This window comes from Sus scrofa, chromosome 3 (genome assembly GCF_000003025.6).
Source record: "Sus scrofa isolate TJ Tabasco breed Duroc chromosome 3, Sscrofa11.1, whole genome shotgun sequence".
Taxonomy (NCBI): Eukaryota; Metazoa; Chordata; class Mammalia; order Artiodactyla; family Suidae; genus Sus; species Sus scrofa.
In genome coordinates this window covers 97207700-97229275 of record NC_010445.4, presented here as the reverse complement: position 1 = coordinate 97229275, position 21576 = coordinate 97207700, and the positions used below count along the sequence as shown (strand labels likewise).

Genomic DNA, 21576 nt, shown 5'->3' with positions numbered 1-21576 from the left:
CAGTTTAGCAGTGTTTATCTCCTTGCCCAAGTCCTTCCTCCACCTAGAGACCCCTCTGAATATACACAGACCAGGTCCCAACACCCTGGGCTACAAAACCCTGGGCTTCACTAAAGAAATCACCAAAGAACAGCATGCTCCCCAACAGAGCTATTATTTTCTTGCTTCTAGCAGTAAGGATCTGGGGGCTAGCTGCCTCCAGGAAGCCTCTGAGGCTAACCTAGTCCTGGACCCTCCTGGACCTTGCTCCCCCAGCTTTCCTCAGCCCTGGGGTAATTCAGGCTGGCATGGGCGTGGGCTGTTGCACAGCTGCAGGAAACTGGCTGCATCTGTTAGAATGGTCCTTTGAAGTTCAACCGTGCAGCCCATGTGGTCTTCCAAAGGCTGGGGGCGGGGACAGCTTTATCACACCCAAGCCCGTGGTCAGCCTCCCCACGGCAAGAACCACAGACCGTATGTCATGGGGCTCACTCAAGCCTTTTCTAGAAAAACTGAATTCTCTACTCAAGTAACAAATCTCCAGAGAAGCTCTGTTTCTGCTCAGGGGAAAGCCCACTGAACCTGCCCACTAAACACCCACATGAGCTTGTACTACCCTGCAGAACTGCAAGCCTGGGGACACCTTTATCATCCCCATTTTACAGATGGGGTAACTGAGGCTGGATGAAGTTATACAGCTAGAAAGTGGCAGTCTGGCCTACCTGACCTGAAAGACATACACCACTTTTTTTTGTCTTTTTTTTTTTTTGGTCTTCTCTTTTTAGGGCCGCACTCATGGCATATGGAGGCTCCCAGGCTAGAGGCTAAATCGGAGCTACAGTTGCTGGCCTACACCACAGCCACAGCAACCTACACCATAGCTCACGGCAGCACCAGATCCTTAACCCACTGAGTGAGGGCAGGGACTGAACCTGCATCCTTATGGATCCTAGTCAGATTCGTTACCTCTGAGCCACGAAGGGAACTCCTGCCAAACACGATTTTAAAGAACTTAGCATCGGTTGCTCTTCCCATAGCGGTCTGAACCCCCAGTTCAGCTCTTCAGACCAGTTACCGACTGCATCTTTCCTTCTTCCATTTAACTTTCTCTCACCTACAGTGATACTTGCACTCTTAATCCCATAGGGCCTCCCCTGCGTGGGACCCTTCCCAGCAAAGGTCCTCCTTGTCTTCTGCGTCCCAAGCATGTGACCCAGGAGACTCCACAGGGAGACTCAAGAACTTTGGACAAGGATTTCCAAGTCCCTCCTAAAATAGGGCTCGTCCCTTGAAGACACGGTGTGAAGCTTCTCGCAGAGACTTCTAGAAAGACCTATCACCTTCCTTCTTTCTACATAAGGGTTGTAAATCATCTTACCGGACCTGGACTGCTTAGAATCAGCATTGCACAGTGGTTTCCTCACACCATCGCCTGTGTTTTCCAATGAGGAAACCAAGGGCCCCGGAGGTCAAGTACGTTGCTGGCCAGGTGCCTCCCACATGAGCTCCCAGGGCAGCGGTGGCACTGAGTGAGGGCTGCACTGGGCGTGGCCCCAACGGGCGCTTCCAGGCCTGGGAAGGTTTCCCCTGGGGGCTTCAGGCCTTTCCCCCCAGCTCACCCTGGCACCCTGGCACCCTGGCAGCCTTGCCCTGCTGCTCTCTGCCCCAGCCCCCTCCCTAGGCCACCGCCCCTCAGAGTCTTGCCCTTCCCCACCGTTGACAATGACACCCCCGGCCGGGCCCCCCCTCCAGAAAGCCCAGGAAACTTCTTAGCTAAGTACAATGTTTCAACTCCCAGCACACCACACACCCTTTGCTGCAGGCCTCCCGGGGCAGAGGGAAGGGCAGCCCAGGCCCCGCCCCTTCACCCGGGCACAGAGGCCCTGGTCTCCGCCCTATCCTTGGGCTGCGTTTCTGCTCTGACTTTCTCACAGTCACTAACACTTACAAATTTAGGTGAATCTGGCAGAGCAGGAAGGAGGGAAGCAACCACCCAAGAGACTGATTTTCAAAGGGTGAATCCCTGGGAGTTCCTGTCCTGGCTCAGCGGTAATGAACCCCACTAGTATCCATGAGGACGTCGATCCCTGGCGTTGCTCAGCAGGTTAGGGATCCAGGGTTGCTGGGAGCTGTGTTGTAGGTCGCAGACTGTGGCTCAGGTCCAGCATTGCTGTGGCTGTGGTGTAGGGCAGCTCTGATTCGACCCCTAGCCTGTTTGCATCTCATTTGCATATATTTGCAAGGTGGCTTTGGAAGCTCTCCTTTTTGGCAAAGAATATGGAGAAGTAACGGATTGGGGGCTTCTGGGGGCACTGAAGCCTCAGGGAAGTTTCCAAATGCCTTGGGTGGGTCTTAGGGTGGGGGGGTCCTGGAGCACAGAAAGGAGTATGGGGGGCAGAGCACCAAGTTGAATGGGGGGAGGGGCAGGATGCAGAAAGTTGGGGTGGGGGGAGTAGCTGCTCCTGGGTCAGGGCTCAGAGGAAGTTCCTGGGCCATAGCTTCCTTCCTGTGGCAGGGACCCCTGCTCTGGGCACCCGTTCCCTTGTGGGCCATCGCCTGGCCAGGAGGGTAGGGGTAGGGGGCGTGGTGAGGCACAGCTTTGTGGGGCCAACATGGCAGGTAATAGAAAAGTATGAGGATGGACAAGGAATGGGGAACACAAGAGACACAGCGGCAGGGCCAGAGGAAAGGGACACCCAGAACAGTCCTGACTGAGGGTTCTGGGGAAGGTAGGTCCTGCCCTTTAGGTGGACCGAACCTGGGAGGCCCAGCACAATCTGCCCTCCCACCCCACACATCAGTTCTCAGTTTATTCCCCACAGAACCCGAGACAAGGTCCAGGCAGCTAGAGCTTAGCCTGGCTCTGTACCCCTGTCTGGGTGACCTTGGGCAAGTCTCTGTCCCTCTCTGGGCTTTAGTTTCCTCTTCTGTCAATCATCTAGAGAGGAATTGATTTCTATGGACCCACTCCTGTTCCAGCTTGGCCCATGGAAGCCTCCTGGTTCCCTGGGGCTCAGAAACTTTAGTGTTTACCTCCAGGATCAAGTTCCAATTTGAGTGGTCAGGAACCTTCTGGATCTGGTACCAACCTACCTACTCAAGCCTCATCTTTCCCTCTTTGCAACAGTCCAGGAGCCTAGATCCTCCCCGGCCCTTGGGTCTGTGTGCCAGCCTCTTCCCCTCTCTCCATGAAGTGCCCCCACTTGAGGAACCAGCCCCTCCTGCAGGGCTGGCTTTATGGACACGTGCTTAGAAAGACCCTGGGCTTGGTTTCATACTTCAGGGGCCATCCTGTAATTAAAAAGTTTAGGGGCACGATCTTTAAGGTATTAGCCTGCTAAAACAATAAAGGTATCTTTTTTATATTTACCCCCCCAAAAAAAATTTGAACAAGGGGCCCTAAATTTCCAATTTGTGCTGGGCTCCCCAAATTATGCCCCAGACCTGCCTTCCTCCCCTTTCATCACTCCCTCCTTAGCCCCACCTCCCTGTGACCAGAACTGGCAGCCCATGTGACAGAAGCAGAGACCTTCTGGACATCAGAGGCCCAGGCCTGATGTCACCTGAGGAAAATGGCTCAGGGACTGTCAGGGGATGTGGAGAACAGAAGAGGCAGAGACCCTGACTGTGTCTTAGAAGGAAAGCTGGCTTCTGTTCCTAAAGTCCCTGAGTCTGATGAGGAGACAAAGCAACTGGCCCGGGAAGGTCCCAGTCTCCTGAGGGCACAGTTGTGGTGGGAGAAATCGAATCTCAGTTTCCTCCTCTCTTTGACCTTTGCTGAGGACAATGAGAGGAGAGGTGGCTGCTTCTGGAGCTGGAGAAGTACAAGCCGGGGACCCCCTCTGCCCCTAATCCTTAACCTGCAGAGCTCTTGCTCCGAAAGCATCTCTTCAAGCATCTCCAAAGATGCTGCCTACCTACACATCTCAGTAAGGGACCTGAGGTAGTGGCTTCCCTCCTGGCAAATGGCCTCACCGGCTAGAGTGGACAGGCCCCTCTGGCGGCAGCCCCTGCAGCCCCCTTCCGTCAGGGGCCTGGCTAAGGCTGCCTTCCCTTCTCTCTGCTCCCTGGCCCTGAGGGTGTGTGGTCTGGCCTCCCTGGGGCCTGGTGAGTCAGGCCCCACACCCACTCTGGAGCCACAAAGCAGAGCAGTGGCCTGAGCCTCTGCTCACCTGGAGGAGCCTGATAGTCCTGTATGCCGGGGCTGAGATCCTGCTGGACCCCAGGGCAATGACTTTGGGCCAGTCCTAGGCCCCAGGAACTGGAGGAGGGGAAGTGGGAGGGGTGGCTGGCCTGTCCCCACTGGCTTCTGGCTTTCCCTGGCAGCACCTTCGTTAACCACAGCCTTGCCACAGCACTGCCTGCGTCTGGGCCTCTGCTAACGGACCCACCAACTCCAGTCATCACTGAAGATCTGACTTCAGCGTCTCCGCCTCCAGGAAGACTTCCTTCAGCTTCAGGGTGTCTCAAGTGTCCCCCTGGCCTTTCCCATGCTGCTCCCTTGGGAAGCACTCGCCCATGTGTGCCTCTGGCCCCATCAGCTCGGGTCTTTCTGAGGGCAAGTCTGTGTCGTCTGTGTCCTTGACCCCTGGCAGGTCTGCCGCTGTGAATGAAGCTCTCAGGTGTGGCGGGACAGCCAGGCTGGGGCAGGTGGGAGGGGGGACAAGTCGGGGTTTCTTCCCTTCAGACCTGGCAGAGTGTCTCCCATCTGCCATAAGAATTAGAGCTGCTCGTGTGAACCCACGTACCTGCAGAGTCGTAGTCACAGGTGACGAAGCTGGGGCTCATCGGGACAAAGTGGCTCCAATCACAACTGGCCACTAAGGTCTGCCTCCGGGGGCTGCTTTGTCTGAGACTCAGCTGCCCGGCCCAGGTATGTTCTGCTCTGAGGCAGGGGAATGAACAAGCTGACCTCTCATGGGCCTCCAGGTCAGGATGGGAGCCTTCCAGTGACACAAGCTGAGGCTCCAACCAGGTCTCGGCCCCCTGACCTGCTCACCCACAAGGCAAGTGCCAGCCCTCCCACCAGCCCAACAGCTCCCAGTTCAGCTGCAGAAACGGCCAAACGTCTCTCTGGAACCCAAACAGGAAGCTGGGGAGAAGGGGGCCAACGGCCGGGACCTCTGAGGCTCCTCCAGGAAACATGTGGGGAGGGAGATGGGTGGCCGGGGCAAGGTCAGGCCTGCTCACCCCATAACCCCCACCCCAGGAGCCCCCCGCAAGCACTGAGAATCCCCACCTCATCTCCCTGCTGGCAGGGGACCTGGGAGGGCCTGGGGAAAACAGTTGTCCTCTTACAGAAGACGCTAGGGGGAGGGTTAGCTTTCAGAACCATCACTCCCGGGTGAATTTTTTTCCATATATTTTATTTTTTGCTTTTTTAGGGCCGCACCTGTGGCATAGGGAAGTTCCCAAGCTAGGGGTTGAATCAGAGCTACAGCTGCCAGCCTACACACAGCCACAGCAACTCAGGATCCTTAACACACTGAGTGAGGCCAGGGATGTAACCCACGTCCTCATGGATCCTAGTTGGGTTCATTACCGCTGAGCCATGATGGGAACTCTCCATAGATTTTATTTTTTTGTATTATTTATTTATTTCCTGGCCGTCCCCTTGACACATGGAAGTTCCCAGGCCGGGGATCAAACCCACGCCACAGCAGTGACCAAGCCACTGCAGTGACAACACCAGATCCTTAACCCACGGCGCCACAAGGGAATCTTCCTTTTTTTTTTTTTTTTTTTTAAGAACAGTTTTAGATTCATAGCGAAACTGAGCGGCAAATACAGAGTACCCATATACCCCCTGCCCCACACACGCCTAGACTCCCCCACGATCAACATCCCCACCCAGCGTGGTACGTTTTTTTTCCAATTGATGAACCTACATGAAGCATCATTATCACCCAAGGCCCATTAGGGTTCACTGTTGGTGTTGGACATTCCATGGGTTTGGACAAATGTATGATGACAGGTATCCACGTTAGAGGATTATCCAGACTATTGTCACTACCCTAAAAGTCCTCTGAGCTCTGCCTCTGTGCTCACCCTACTCCCCAGCCCAGCCCTGGCAATCTTTAATCTTTGTACTGCCTGCAGAGTTTGACCATTTCCAGAATGTCATAGTTGGAATCATAGAGTCCGTAGCCTTTTTTCAGATGGGCTTCTTTCACTTAGTAACACGCAGTGCATTTCCTCCCTGTCTTTTTATAGTTTGTTGTTCATTCACTTTAGCACTGAATAATATCCCATTGTCTGGATGTATCGGAGTTTATGTCTCCATTTACCTACTGAAGAACATCTTGGCTGCTTTCAGGTTGTGGCAGTTGCCAATAAAGCTGCTATAAGCATCTGTGTGCAGGTTTTTCTGTCGACATACGTGTTCAACTCATTTAGGTAAATATCAAGATCGTGATTGCTAGATTATAAATAGCACGTTTAATTTAAGAAAAAAAAAAAAAAAAAACAACCTGCCAAACTGCCGTCCCAAGTGCTATACCATTTTGCATTCTCACCAGCAATAATGAGAGTTCCTAATGCTCCGTATCCTGGTCAGCATTTGGTGGTATCAGTGTCCCAGCTTTTGGCCATTCTAAGAGGTAGGTAGTGGAATCTCGTTTTTTGTTTTTTTTTAATTTTTTTTTTTTTTTATTTTCCCACTGTACAGCAAGGGGGTCAGGTTATCCTTACATGTATACAATACAATTAGATTTTTTCCCCCGCCCTGGAATCTCATTTTAACTCATATTTCCACAATGCCATATGCTGTTGAGTTGGGTCAACAGGTTTTTTGCTTTTTTTTAATTTTTTTTTTTAATTTTTTTTTTATAGGGCCACACCTGCGGCACATGGAAGTTCCCAGGCAAAGTGTCGAATTGGAGTTAACAGCTGCCGGCCTACGCCACAGCCACAGCAACACCGGATCTGGGCTGCATCTGTAAACTACACCACAGCTCCCAGCAATGCTGGATCCCTAACTTACTGAGCGAGGCCAGGGATCGTACCTGCGTCCTTATGGATACTAGTGGAGTTCATTACCACTGAGCTGCAATGGGAACGCCTCAACAGATTTTTAAGGCAGATTTTTCTTCAAATAATCCTGAGATCATATTAACTTCATTTCTTGGTCAGTCCACCCTTAGGGTCGAGTACCCAGGATGGAGAAATGCCTGGATCTTAGCTACTGTTCTGTCACTGGCTCACTGCCATTGGCCTTGACAAGTCACCTACCAACCTGGACTTCAGTTTCTTAGCCTGAAAGCCTATAAAGGAGCTCGCAGCACTCTTCCCACTTGAGGGTAGGGGGGTGTCTCTGTTCACAAGGATGTGGGTGATGGCTTGGCATGGTGGTCAGTGGTGAGCGAAGCCAGGGACCACAGGCTGCCTCACCTGGTGCTGGGCCAGCAACGACAGCAAACTAGGGAGCCCCATGGGCCAGGACTGAGGAGCAAGTCAGGGGGTCATCTTCCTGAAACTGAGCCCCCAGCAGACCCCCAGGCCCTCCAGGACTGGCCAGCGGGCCGTGGCATCTGCCACAGGGCTGTAGGAGGCTCCAGTGAGAGGACAGGAGGGCAGGACTTGGCAGAGAGAACCTGGCTGCAGGGAAGCCCTGGACCAGAGGCTCAGAAAGCAGGACAGCCAGTGGTGGGTCATGCAAATTGCAGGCAAACTTCAGGCAAACAGACAAGAGTCCTGGTTCTTGCCTTCATAGGAAAGGAGCCTGTGCTCTGAAAGGTTTGGCTCAAATGGGAGAAAGGGTTCCAAAGGCTTGAGGGCTGGCCTGGGTCCCTCAAAGTCCTCCTGAACCAGTGGTGGGGATGGGGCAGAGGGGGCAGGAAGAATCAGCAGGCGGACCCCCCTCCCTCTCCCCCTTCTGAGGTCCCCAGGCCCTTTAGCTCTGGTTCCCAGCCAGGCCCTCGCCCTCCACAGCAAGACTCCCCAAAACCATACCATCTCCCACCAAATATCATTACATCTCTCTTTTTTGACACCACAGAAAAAGAGCAGAATGGCTCTTAATTCCAAGCACTCAGATAACATCAGCCTTTTAAAAATAAAGGCATACCTTGTTTTATTGTGTTTCGCTTTATTGTGCTTCTCAGATATTGGCTTTTTTTTTTTTTAACAAATCTGAGGGTTTGTGGCAATGCTACATGGTCAGATGATGGTTAGCATTTTTTAGCAAATAAAGAGTTTTGTTTTTCTTTTTTGGCTGCCCCGAGGCATATGGAGTTTCCGGGGCCAGGGATCAGATCCCAGCTGAAGTTGCCACCTACGCTGCAGCTATGGCAACATCGGATCCTTTAACCCACTGTGCAGGGCCACGGGGATCAAACCTGCATCCTGGCACTGCAGAGACACCATTGATCTCATTGTGTCACAACGAGAACTCCAAGAATTTTTAAATTAAGATATGTACATTGTTTCTTTAGACATCGTTTTTCAGACATTTTAAGTGTGTTATGCACACTTAATACATACTGTAAATATAAATTTTATATGCGCTAGGAAACCAAAAAGAAAAAAGAAAGAGAAATACCCTGATTTGCTTTAGACTTTTTTTTTTTGTCTTTTTAGGGGGGCACCTGTGGCATATGGAGGTTCCCAGGCTAGGGGTCAAATTGGAGCTATAGCTGCTGGCCCACACCACAGCCCCAGCAACGCCGGATCCTTAACCCACTGAGTGAGGCCAGGAATCGAACCCTCATCCTCACGGATACTAATCGGGTTCGTTACTGCGGAGCCACAATGGGAATTCCTGATTTGCTTTATTGCAATATTTACTTTACTGCCGTGGTCTAGAACCAAACCTGCAGTATCTCTGAGGTCTGTCTGTAATAATATATGTGCATGGTAGGAAAATTAAACAAAAGAGAAGGGTTTAAAATAAAACATCCCCCCCGCCCAGCCCCACCTCTTGGTTTCAACCTTTCCCAACCTCTGTCTGAAGGTAACCAGGTACCAGTTTCTCATGCCACCTGCAGGAAAAAAAATTTAGGCCCACATGAGCATATGATGCAGGCACGTGTGTCTGTTAAGCAGAATGTCCAGGTAAAGAGGCTGTGCTGTAACACACAGATCCTCCCTTGCTCTTGTAAGCCCACAGCTTAGACAGCCCTCTGACCAGCACCTACAGAGCCAGCCCACGCTCAGGCCATGTGGAATCTACCATCTCACAGATGCGCCGTGGTGGGGCTGGTCCCCTGCAAACAGGCCTTTACATGATGTCCAGGTTCTTGTCAGAGCATTTTAAATGCTCCCTCACCTCTTTTCTAATTACCCCCGGTCACCCTTGGGTCAGAATCTCTTGGGCCCATCTCAGAGCCCAGAAATCTGAGCTGCAATTAAGCCAATGCAGGTAGAGAGAGCTCCTGGAGGCAGGTGCGCCTGGTGGCCTTGGGCGAGGCATGAGCTTTCTGTGAACCTCTGTTTCCACCTCTGTAATATGGGGTCATTCTCTCTTAGAGCGGAGGCAGAGATTTTTAAATGGCAGTGTAGTCTAATCAATGGGCTTTCTCTACCCTTCTGGAACTTGAAGGCTATTTGATGAAATAAAACTTCCCCTTGGACCTCCAGGGAACAGAGGAATCCAAAATGAGGAAACAGAGGCACAGAGAGATTGAGGAACTCGCCCAAGGTCGCAGAGCTGATAAGTGGGAAGGCTGGGATGGAACCAGTCAGTCTGGCTCCAGAGTCTGTGCTCTGGAAAACCAGGTGAATGGCGATGGCTGCATCCCTGGAGGCCCTCTGTGGACTCCTGACCTCACGAGGAGTGACCACAGGAAGGTTGCAGGGTTGGTGACCCAGCAGGGAAAAGAGGGAGGCTCTAACATTCTCTAGCATCACAGTGTGCCAGGCATGGCGTAGTTTATGTCATTTAATCCCTTCTTCTCTTTCTTCGGTCTTTTTAGGGCTGCGCCCTTGGCATATGAAGTTCCCGGGCTAGGGGTTGAATCGGAGCCCTAGCTGCTAGTCTATACCACAGTCACAGCAACGCCAGATCTGACCTGCATCTTCGACCTACACCACAGCTCACAGCGACACAGGATCCTTAACCCACTGAGCGAGGCCAGGGATCAAACCCAGATCCTCATGGATACTAGTCAGGTTCTTGCTGAACCACAACAGCAACTCCTCTCATTTAATCCTTGTACAGAGGACAATTTTACTGCTGGGGGAGGCTGGCCATTCTGGTTCATGGACCAGCCACTACCCCGGAGCATGAGTGCCTGCTATGGGCCCAGTGCAGCAGGGGAGCACAGGGAAGAAGTTGAGGTGCTCCCAGGCCCCCAGGCCCATACAGGCTGGGAGAAGCAGGCAGGATGCTTCCCCTGGAGGGGGCAGGCGAGCCAGAGAGCCAGCCTGGGCCACCTCTCCCTCTCCCCTTCCCCCCTTCCTTCCTGCTACCCTGCCCCTTCTGACTTCGGCCAGGCCCACAGCTGCCTCCTGAGTCATCTTTGCTTTCTAGCTTTCTGGTTTTCACTCACCTGTCTCCCTAGTTTGGGTTTCTACCTTGGTGAGAATTCTCTTTCCCTCCCTCCTGTACACCCATTGTTGTCTCAGTCACAATTCCAAGGGACTCTCAGCAAAGGATCTTAAGGTCAAAGGGACCCTGAACCTCCCAGCCCACTGGGAGCTCCCAGGGCGAGCCTTGGCTGCAGGGTCTCTGGGTCAGAGTCTGGCTTTCCTGGGGCTGAACCGCCCACCCATGCTCTGTGGCTCCTTTGGCTTCAATCATGCGCACCCTTGCCACGTACTAGCAGTGAGAAAGCCACCTTCTAGGGCTAGCGCAAAGATGACATGCAACAACGAGGGCCCCTCAAGGGACAGGGTTTGGGGGAGAATATGCTGCAAAAACTGTGGCTGTTATTATTAGAATGACTAACTGGAGAAGGGACCCCTGTGTGTGGCCAGATGTCAGTTTATGGGTCTGGAGGCACCTCAGAGGCTCGGAGCAGGGAGAGCAGACTCCAGCACAGGACAGTCAGGGCAGGCTTCCTGGAAGAGAAGGCCTAAGGTGCGGTGCTGAGCAAGTGGCTAGGAACTGACCGGAAGGCAGGCATCTGGGCTGGGGGTGAGGTGTGGGGGCAGGGAGGAGGTGCACCTTTGTGGGGATGTGAGAGAGAGGCACAGACAGCTGGCAGATGAGTGGTGAGTCCACACTGGCTCAGGGCCAGGCAGGGGTGTCTGGGACACGGGGACTCCCAGAAAGCTTTGAAGAGAGAGGAAGACCGCACGCCTCATTTGCAGGGGCTCCGTGGCCTCCAGCGGACCCAGGAAAAGCCCAGGCAGACCTTGCGCAGCTCTCCTCCCCGTCCTATCCCTTGGGCCCAGGTCAAGAGCTGTGGATGTCCACTCCCGGTACAGCTCTGTGACCCCCGGCTTTGGCCTCCTTGGCCTTCACCATCGCCCCTCCCAGGCCAGCCCTCGGGGCGTGGGGCGGTCATGGAGGGCCGGAAGGGCTGTGCTGTCCAGGGCCTGCCTGTGGCGGGTGAGGGACCGACGCAGCAGGCTGCTTACGTTGTCCCTCCTTTCCTCTCAGTGGCCCTGCCAACCGGCGGTTACACCACTGTGGTTTGTTGGCCCCAGAGAGCGCCTCCGTTACATAACCCCTGACACAACGGCCCCTAAAACACACACGCACGCTGGCACGCACGCAGACACAGGCTTCTGCACATATGCACACTCTTGAGATGCACCACCATGCTCTCCCATCCTCAGTGGCAGCACTTCTGTCTCTGGGGGATTTCTGCTGCCCCCACCCACAGTCACACAGATGGGGGCCTTCCCCCGCCCCCTGGTTTCGGGGGAAGAATCTTCTGACCCCCTTGCCCTCAAGCCCCGGGTGCCCCGAGCTCAGTGAGATGGACCCAGGGCTGCCTGGGGCTCCCAGGTGGTCGGGGGGGCATTACATATCAGCAAGCTGCCCCCAAGAGCGTGGAGGTGTGGGGGAGTTGGGGTTCAGCATGGGAGAAACTGAAGATGGGACAGGGAGACAGAGAAAGACCAGAGCCCAGGGGGCAGCCCCTGTTAGGTAGATTCCAGAAACTCAGCAGGCAAGGAGCAAAACAGGGGCATGAATGGCCTCAGAGGCATGGGAGGGGGCGAATTAGTGCAATATTTTTGGAGGGTTACTATCATGGCCGGTCTCAAGGTTTTAAATGCCTGTAACCCTCCCCAGAAACATGTGAGCCGCCTGGTCACTCAGCCATGCTGCCTTCATGGGTTCATCAGAGGCAAATCCTCACCCAAAGATCTGTGAATAACGATGTTCATGCTGCATTGCTCATAAAAGTGAAATGGTGCAGCACCTGGGAGGTCACCAGCTGGCCCTCCTCCTGTGGGTACCGTGCCACAGTCAAAGAAGGTGCTGCTGGCACGTGGGCAGGGTGGACAGCATGCTCCCACTCTGCCAATTGAAGGTGTGTGTGAGTAGGTACAGAGACAGCTGCCATGTACAAATCTCCAGAGCTCCTCGCACAAAGCGGGTCCCATGCGATCAGCTTTGCCGAGTGGGGCTGAGGAGGGACACGCTGGAATGTACTGCCTGCTGTTGGGATGCTCAAAACCAGCGGGCATGAGTTTGGAATGAGAGAGAAAACCCTACGGGACGTCATGCCTACCAAGGAGCCGTGAATTTCTCCCTGTTCTGCATAGTCAGGCATTCTCGTCTCAAGGGGAGTAGGGGGTGGGGGTGGGGGTGGGGGAGGTGGGGAGGGTGGAGGTGAGAGTGAGGAGAGACACCATGGCCACACCACTCAGGAGCTGGGAGACCCTGGGCAGGGGTCTTCACCTCTCTCTGAGTTGCATGCTCTTCATCTGTTGAATGGATCGGACAGTACCATTCTTGTGGGGATGAGGGGGGGCTGGTTTTGTTGCACAGTTATTGAGGCCCTTCTAGAGGCCGGGCTGGGATGGGGGGAGGTACCAGGAGGAAGAAGAAGTTCCTCCTTGCTTTGAAAGAACTTACAGGCTGCAGAGGAAGACAGAGCTGCAAGCGGCTGGTGTAGGGCAATGCACTCTGTGCACCCACAAAGGCCTATAGGATGGGGCCCTGGGGGGCCAGGGCTGGGGTAGGTGGAGGGGCTACATCTGAGCTTGCGATTCAGCTGAGGCAGAGGAAACAGGGCACATCAGGGGCATGTCCCAGGCAGGGGCATGGGGACAGCAGAGGTCCAGGATTGTGACGAGCAGGAGGCATCACTGCAGTGGGTGCCCCAAGGCAAGGAGGGAGCACTGAGGTTCCAGGCAGAGTCTCAAAGAGCACGTTTGGAAGCTTGGGCTTGAGTTGGGGGCGAGGATACTGGTCAGGGTCCTAGGGCAGGAGGGGCATGATCACCCATGTGTTTTAGAAGTTGGCTCTGGGGCGGGTGGCTGGGAGGAGGAGCAGCTGGGGGTTCCTGGATCCCCTGCTGTCTGGGGGAGATGGAGCCTGGGTTGCTGAGTCTTCACCGGGGAGGTGCACAGGCGGGCTAGAAAGCTGCCTTTGGTTCAGGGAGCCTGAGGGACGGGGTAGAGGGAAGTGAGAGAAGACTCAGGGAAGACCCTAGGTTCAGGCACAGGGGGCTGGAGGGAAATGGTGTCACGGCTGTAGAGACAGGGACAATGGGAGGGGTGCGTGTGAGGGGCCATGTCTCTGGGGCGACTGAGAGGAGGGGGTTCCAGGCTGCTGGGTGGGGCTGTGCGGTGCCACCATGTGGTGGGCAGTCCCTTCTCCTCTCCTCCACTGGCACTTCCAGTCTACCTGACAGAGGGACAGTTTGGAACTCTTTTGGACTCTCTTGGCTTGCGGGGGGAGGGGGACCCACGAAGGCCGCCACGGGTGTGTCCCAGGACTTGCTTTGGAGAAGGACAACCCTTCAAAGGTTAGGTGACAGACGCGTCCTTCCTTACAGTGGTTTGCATGTTAAGAGAACTCTCCAGAATGACAGTGCCGTCCAACAGAACTTTCTGCCATGACGGAAACATACAGGGCAGTGGCTTCTAGCAACAGAAGACTTGCAATGTGGCTAGTGGCTGGCGAGGAAGGAAGTGTTGAATTTCGTTTAAGTTCAATGCACATCGTGTCACGTGCCTCGTGCCTACCACACTGGACCGTGCAGAGCTATCTAGAATTTCTAAAGGAAAGCGATTGTCACTCATGTGGTTGGGGCAGTTTGGTGGGGGCAGACTTCCTCAACCTCCTTAGCTTGGGCGTCTATTAATTAGGTGTGAAAAAAACCCAAGAAAGCAGTCCTAAACTTACATCCTACTGCCTGTGTGTCTGCTCTGTTCACACTAAGTGGGTTGACGGCTTCTCAGAAGCTTCCTGATGGTCCAAGGTGACAGGCCTGACATATTACAGATGGAGACATCAAGCCACTGGCTCATGGTCTCGCAGCCGGCAGTAGCAGAGCTAGGCTTTGGCTCGGCAGTCTTGGCGGCTACCCATTGTGCCAGCCTGTGCAGGGCAGTTCCATCTGGGGGACCCTGAGCTGGGCTCTCTCCTAGTCATGTCACCCATGATATCACATTTTGACCCTCATGGGGACTTTGTGTAGCAGGAATGGCATCATCGCCCCCATTTCACAGATGAGGAAACTGAGGCTCAGAGGTGCGTTCAGGATTACACAGGTAGGGAGTGGCCATGAAGTAAGATCTGAAGCCAGGTCTATGGGAGCCTCTGCCTGTAAGCCCTGCAGACCAGGCCCCTCACACGGCAGCGGTGACATTGCCTGGAGTCCTCTCATGCTCCAGCCCCTGTGGCAGCTCTAGGCTCCCCAGGCTGTGCTTTGTGAGCCACTGGCCTGTCTGTTCCATGGAACTTCCAGAACCTCCCTAAGAAGCCAGATGGACAGAACCTTCAGAAACTTGCTGCTCTGAGCCTCTCAGCTCAGAGGTCTTTAGGTCTGCTTGGTGAGAATTGATATTCAGCGTTTTTACCGACAGCCCTAGGACAGCTCACACCTAAGGCGGACAGTGTCCTGGGTGATCTCTTTACCCAGGGCTCATGGAGAAACCTGGAAATTGGGAATTCTCCAAAGGGGACTTCCTACTCTTGCCGAGCCTTCGTTTTCTCATCTAAGGAGTGAAAGGGCTACACTAGGTTATGGTTTTTAAAAACTTTTTTAGCATGAAAATAGTTTTTATAAGGAATCATTTTTTTTTCTCCAATCTAGTTTCTACACAACTTAAACCATTTAAAATCTTGAGCGTGGCTGTCTTTTTCCCCAGCTTAAAATCCTTCAATGGCTTCCTCCTGCCCTCAGGAGGCTTAGAGTCTAAGAAGGAAGGATGATGTGTACACAAAAAAGGTATTTAAAATATGTCAAAGGGGAGTTCCCATTGTGGCTCAGTGGGTTAGGAACCCTACTAGTGGAGTTCCCATCATGGCGCAGCAGAAACAAATCCGATTAGGAACCATGAGGTTGCAGGTTTGATCTCTGGCCTTGCTCAGTGGGTTAAGGATCTGGCGTTGCCGTGAGCTGTGGTGTAGGTTGCAGACGTGGCTTGGATCTGGCATTGCTGTGGCTCTGGTGTAGGCTGGCAGTTGTAGCTCTGACTAGGCCCCTAGCCTGGGAACCTCCATATACCAAGGGTGTAGCCCTAAAAAGACAAAAGACAAAATTAAAAAACAAAACAAAACAAAACAAGAACCCTACTCGTATCCATGAGGATGCCGGTTCTGTCCCTGGCCTCGCTCAGGGGGTTAAGGATCCCACATTGTTGAGAGCTGAAATGCAGAATTGCAGGTGCGACTCGGAGCCAGTGTGGCTGTGGCTGTGATGCAGGCCTGCAGTGGCAGCTCCAATTTGACCCCTACCCTGGGAACTTCCAAATGCTGAGGGTACGGCCCTGAAAAAAAAGGGAAAAAAAGTCAGAGGATGACAAATGCTAGGGGAAAAATAAAGCAGGATGAGAGATGCCAGATGGGGCTGTTGTCTTAAAGAGGGTGGTCTGGGTGGCCCCCTGTAAAGGCAACCGGAGCAAATGAGCCATGTGGAAGAGCATGACAGGGAACAGCAAGTGCAAAGGTCCTGAGACAGGGAGTAGGCCCATCGTGAATACAAACCAGCAGGGAGAGCTGAGTGGCTGGAGCAGGAAGAGGGAAGGGAGAGTCAGGGTCAGAAGAGAAAGAGGCTAGTGAGTGGGAGGGAAAGATAATGCTGGACCTTGTAAGCCTTGGGAAGAGTTTAGATTTTTATTCGGAGTGAGGATTTTGAGCTGAAGGGTAACTTAAACTTGTGTTTTAAAAGCACAGGTGAAATTATCACAACATTGTAAATCAACTATACTTCAATAAGACCTTAAAAAAAAAAAAAAGAAAAGGAAAAAAAAGAGGAGATCCCATTGTGGTGCCGCGGAAACAAATCTGACTCATATCCATGAGGACGCGGGTTCAATCCCTGGCTCCTCCGCTCAGTGGGTTAAGGATCCAGCATTGCCGTGAGCTGTGGTGTAGGTTGTTGATGCAGCTTGGATCTGGTGTTGCTGTGGCTGTGGTGTAGGCTGGCAGCTACAGCTCCAATTTGATCCCTGGCCTGGGAGCTTCCATATGCCATGGGTGTGGCCCTAAAAAGCAAAATAAAATAAAATAAAAAAGCAGCCAAGTTCTACCTGGCAAGAAACCCTGGAAGGCTTCTTGGAAATCGCCATTTCCAGACAATGTGGGAGGAAAGCAGGAGAAAGAGAGGCAGCCTAGGGCGATTTGAAGGAGCCACGGCTTAGCTTCCTTTGAATTCAGCTTCTGCCTTTTTCCTAGCTGCTTGGCCTCGGGCCTATGACAGCTCTGAGCTCAGTTTCCTCATCTTTGAAATGGGGATGGGGACTACTTCAGTCTTGGGTAAGAGAGAAGGACTGTTTTAACTTGAGGACATAATAAGTGCTCCATAAATGTAGCTGTTAGACCCTATAAGGCATTTGACCAGGGAACCTGTGGGCAGGAGCTGGGGGAGCAGGGGGAGCCAGAGATGATGAAGCTGAAGATGACGAAGCGCTACGGAGGTAATAATAATAATGGCCAGCGAATTCTTTGGTTGAATGCTTTCCACCTCCAGGCATCTCACATATAGTATCTCACTCAATCCTTACCTCAAATGCAAGGACAATGCATTAACCCATTTTTCACACGAAGAAACCGAGGCTTAAAGAGACCATGAAAGGTGCTCAGGGTCATACCGTGGGTCACGGGCAGCACCTGGGACTCATTCCTCACCTCTGACTTGAGTCGCAGTTCTTTCCATGGGTGATAACGTGCTGGGCCCTGGGGCGAAAAATCCAAATAGAATCCCCCTCTCAAGGGGTATTTATATTTTTAGGGGGGAGCTCTGAGGGCAATTTTTTTTAAAATTGAAAAAGTTAATTGAACACATTTCACTAAAATATAGAAAAGTTCAAAGGATAATATGAAAAACCATGAGTGTAGAACTCACTGAACTAAAATTCTGATGCTCTAATAGCAGAGTTGGTGGGGACAGAGAGCAAGCGAGAGATCTAGAGGGCCGAGCCCACTGCCCCAGCCCCACCCTGTGCCATGGTGCTCCAGCCCCAGGCACCTTTTCCTTTTCTTTCTTTTGTGGAACCATGTTCTTCCCTCTAACCACCGGCCCTTTGCACTAGCTGCTCCTTCTAGTTGGAAAGCTTTTTCACGAGTCCTTTGCCTTATTAAGTAAGCCCTTTGCCCTTGTTACTTCTTCAAGGGCTTCCAGGACCCTACGTTAGACCAATTTCCCTGACAGAGGCTCCCTTAGTGCCCTGCCCTTCCCTTTTGTAGCTGGATTTCAGCTTGTGACTATGCATTTTTAAAAATCAAGATATAATTCACACACAATAAAAGTCACCAGATTAAAGCAAAGTGTACCCATTTTAATATATTCACAAAGTTGTTCAATCAGCACCACCATGGAATCCAGAATATTTTCATCAACCCCCAAAGAACCAGTGTCTCCATCAGCAATCATTTGTCTTTCCTTCCCCAGTGCCTGGCAACCACTAATCTTTTTGTCTCTATGGATTTGCCTATTTTGGACACTTCATATAAGAGGAGTCATATAATAGGTGGTCTTTTGTATCTGGCTTCTTTCACTTACAGAGTTATCAGTTCTTCATTCCTTTTTTTTTGCCTGCACCTGCGGCGGCGTGTGGAAGTTCCCAGGCCAGGGATCAAACCCGCATCACAGAAGCTACCTGAGCCACTGCAGGGACAATGCCAGATACTTAACCCACCGAGCCAGACGGTAACTCCCTTCAGTGTTTTCTTTGTCTGAATACCGTTCCGTTGTGTGGACGTGTCACTTTTTGTTCATCTGTTGATGGTCATCTGGGTTGTTTCCACTTTTTGGCTGTTGTGAACAAGGGTACAAGTTTCTGGTGGTTGTTGTTGTGGTGGTGGTGGTCTTTTTTTGTTTGTTTGTTTGTTTTTGTGTGGCCATCAAGGAGCATGCATGCAAAGTAGGGGAAACAGACATTAATAAAACTGTTATAAAAACCTATGTGTCACTTTGGAAAATAGTACAGCCGTTCTTCAAAAACTTAAATGTAGGAGTTCCCGTCTTGGATCAGTGGTTAACGAACCCCACTAGGAACCATGAGGTTTCGGGTTCGATCCCTGGCCTCGCTCAGTGGGATAAGGATCCGGTGTTGTCATGAGCCGTGGTGTAAGTCGCAGATGCGGCTCAGATCCCGTGTTGCTGTGGCTCTGGTGTAAGCCGGTGGCTACAGCTCCGATTGGACCCCTAGCCTGGGAACCTCTATAAGCCGCGGGGGCGGCCTAAGAAAAGGCAAAAAAACAAAAACAAAAACAAAAACTTAAATGTAGAATTACCATACGATCTGGCCATTCTATTTCTAGGTATAGAACCAAAAGAACTGAAAACATATGTTCATGCAAAAATGTGTACACATGGATGTTCATAGCAACATGATTCAAAAGCCAAAAGATTAAAAAAAAAAAAAAAGCAAAAGCAAAACAAACTAACCAACCCCCGCCCCCACAGCCAAAAGGTGCCAACTCCAACATCTATCAACTGATGAATGAAAAACAAAACACGGTCCATGCATGCAAAGGAATATTATCTCGTCACACCAAGGAGGGAAGGCGGCTTCACGCTGCCACATGAATGAACCTTGAAAACACATGTACTCCAGAAAGGTAAGGATGGCACCTGTCCACTCACCTCTGTCCTGTGGTGCTGGCATGTCCCAGACGATCAGGAGCTGCCTGTGGGATGGATGCAAGGTCTTAGGCAGCAGTTCCAGCATTGCCACCCCCCTCCCCGCCCCATGTCTGGACAGGACCCCAGGGCAGTGGAAGGGAAGCTGCCAGCATGCGAGGAATCACACCAGCCCTGGCCCTTGGCGGCCTGTGCCTCCTGCCCTGCAGCATCTCTGATTTCCATCTTCACAACACGTCACCTTGGGAGTCTGGACGTCTTGTAGGTGCTCGAAAGAGCCCAGGAACACTGGCCTGTCTGGACCTGTAGCTTCAACAGGAGCCGGGCCAGGGAGAGACAACCAGGCAGCCCAGGACCACCTGCCATATACCTCGGCCAAGTTCCTCTCCCCTGGAGGGCAGCCCTTCTCCCCTCAGTGAAGCAGAGGAACGAGCAGCAGGCCACCAAGGTCCCCCAGCCCCTCTCCAGTGGTTGTAGCGCTCAAAGACGGCCCAAGAGCAGCCTCTCACCCCAGTCACTCCCCGGGTGGTGGGATTTGGTAACACAAGGCCCTGGGCCTGCCTTTCAAGGGGTCTCCCCATAATACCAGAACCAGGCCCAGTGCAGGGGTCACAGGCCACCCCACAGTCTGGCCTGGCCTCCTCCAGGGTCACTGGGAAGTCCATGCATGTCTCATCACATATTGGTGGGCCATGGAGATGTATTTGAAAATAATTTTAATTAGCCGGAAACTAGGAGTTTAATAAATGGAAAACAGAGAACTTTCCAAGGCCACAGCTGGGAAACGCTCGCTTTTTAAAAAATTCCGCCTGGCTTCCCAGGCCAGCTAAACGCCCCGACACAAGGGCCTGATTGCCAGAGGAATCCACAAGGAAAACAAAGCTTATTTTTAGAGAAATATTTTAAACTCGGTTTCAGTGAGCTCAGGAGTTTTCTCGTGTGTCTAAAATCCTTAATATCTTTCCTTCTATTTCAGAGCTGCCTCCCACCCGAGAGAGCACAAGAACTCCTATCAGACGCGAGCTATTTCTGCAACAGATGAAAATAAAAGGGCCCCCTCTCCCTCCCACTAGAGAATGAGTTGCTTCTAAATGTGTCCCCACAGTCAGGCCCAGGAGGCCTTGGCAGGTGTGACCAGCAATAAAATGGATCTGGGGTCCCTCGGGCCTGAAGGCCTGCCCACCGCCCCCCCAGCCCTGTTCTGCCCACCGCCCTGCAGGAAGTGGGTGACAGTCTGGCCGCCATTTCCGGGCTTTGAAAACAGGGTTTAACTCGAAAGAGGCCTGCTCAAAAGGGGTGCTTTTCCTCCAAAGGTGTTGTTCATACTCCACCTCAACAGAGACATCCCCCCCCCCGAAACATCCAGACCCAAACATACAGCAACTCTCACAGCTCTTTCCTCACATCCCACAGACCTACACACCTACCCACACGGCAACAGCAACAGCCACACCTACCCACAGCAACAGGAGCACCCAAGCCCACACATGTGCACACACATACACACACACACACACACACAGAGCGACAGTCACACCCACCCACAGCAACAGGACACCCAAGCCCACACACACACACACATGCACACACGGCAACAGCAACAGTCACACCCACCCACAGCAACAGGCGCACCCAAGCCCACACATGCGTGTGCGCGTGCACACACACACACATGCACACAGGCAACAGCAACAGTCACACCCACCCACAGCAACAGGAGCACCCAAGCCCACATGCGCATGTGCGTGTGCATACACACACACACACACACACGCACAGCAACAGACATAATGAAACCTGCATCCACACACATATACACACACATACCTAGACACACACATATAGAGCAAAACACAAATCTACACCCACACTCACACACAGCAAGAGACACTGAAACCTATACCTCCATAGATAGATACACAGAGCAACAGACACACCCAAACTCACACACAGATACACACACACACCCCTCTACACACAGAGTAACAGACATCTTCAAACCTACCTGTACACACACACACACACACACACACAAATCCATAACCACATTCACAGATCCATATACACACAAAGCTATACATACACACAGAGAGCAACACACGCTCAAACTCACACACAGATACACACACACACACACCCTCTACACAGAGAGTAACAGATACCTTCAAACCCACCTGCACATTCACACTCACACACACAACAGACAACCCAATTCCATAACCACATTCACATGGATCCATACACACACAAAGCTATACACACACACAGAGCAACACATGACCAAACTCACACCTATGCTTGTACACAGATCCCCACATACACCGACACACACACACCACACACACAGAGCAACAGACCCACCCAAACCCACACTCACAGATTTTCATACCCACTCCCCAAATCTCACGCCCTACATGAGCAACATGCCCCCCCACATATCAACAGC

General features: G+C 52.4%; 1 long non-coding RNA gene across 1 annotated transcript in view; it reads right to left on the bottom strand.

Annotated features, from left to right (window-relative positions):
* Positions 1-21576, bottom strand: part of LOC106509841 — a 69085-nt gene that overhangs the window by 47161 nt on the left and 348 nt on the right. Inside the window, exon 2 of the long non-coding RNA XR_002342741.1 lies at positions 19134-19177. This is a non-coding gene — a long non-coding RNA (uncharacterized LOC106509841). The remainder of the gene's footprint in view (positions 1-19133; positions 19178-21576) is intronic.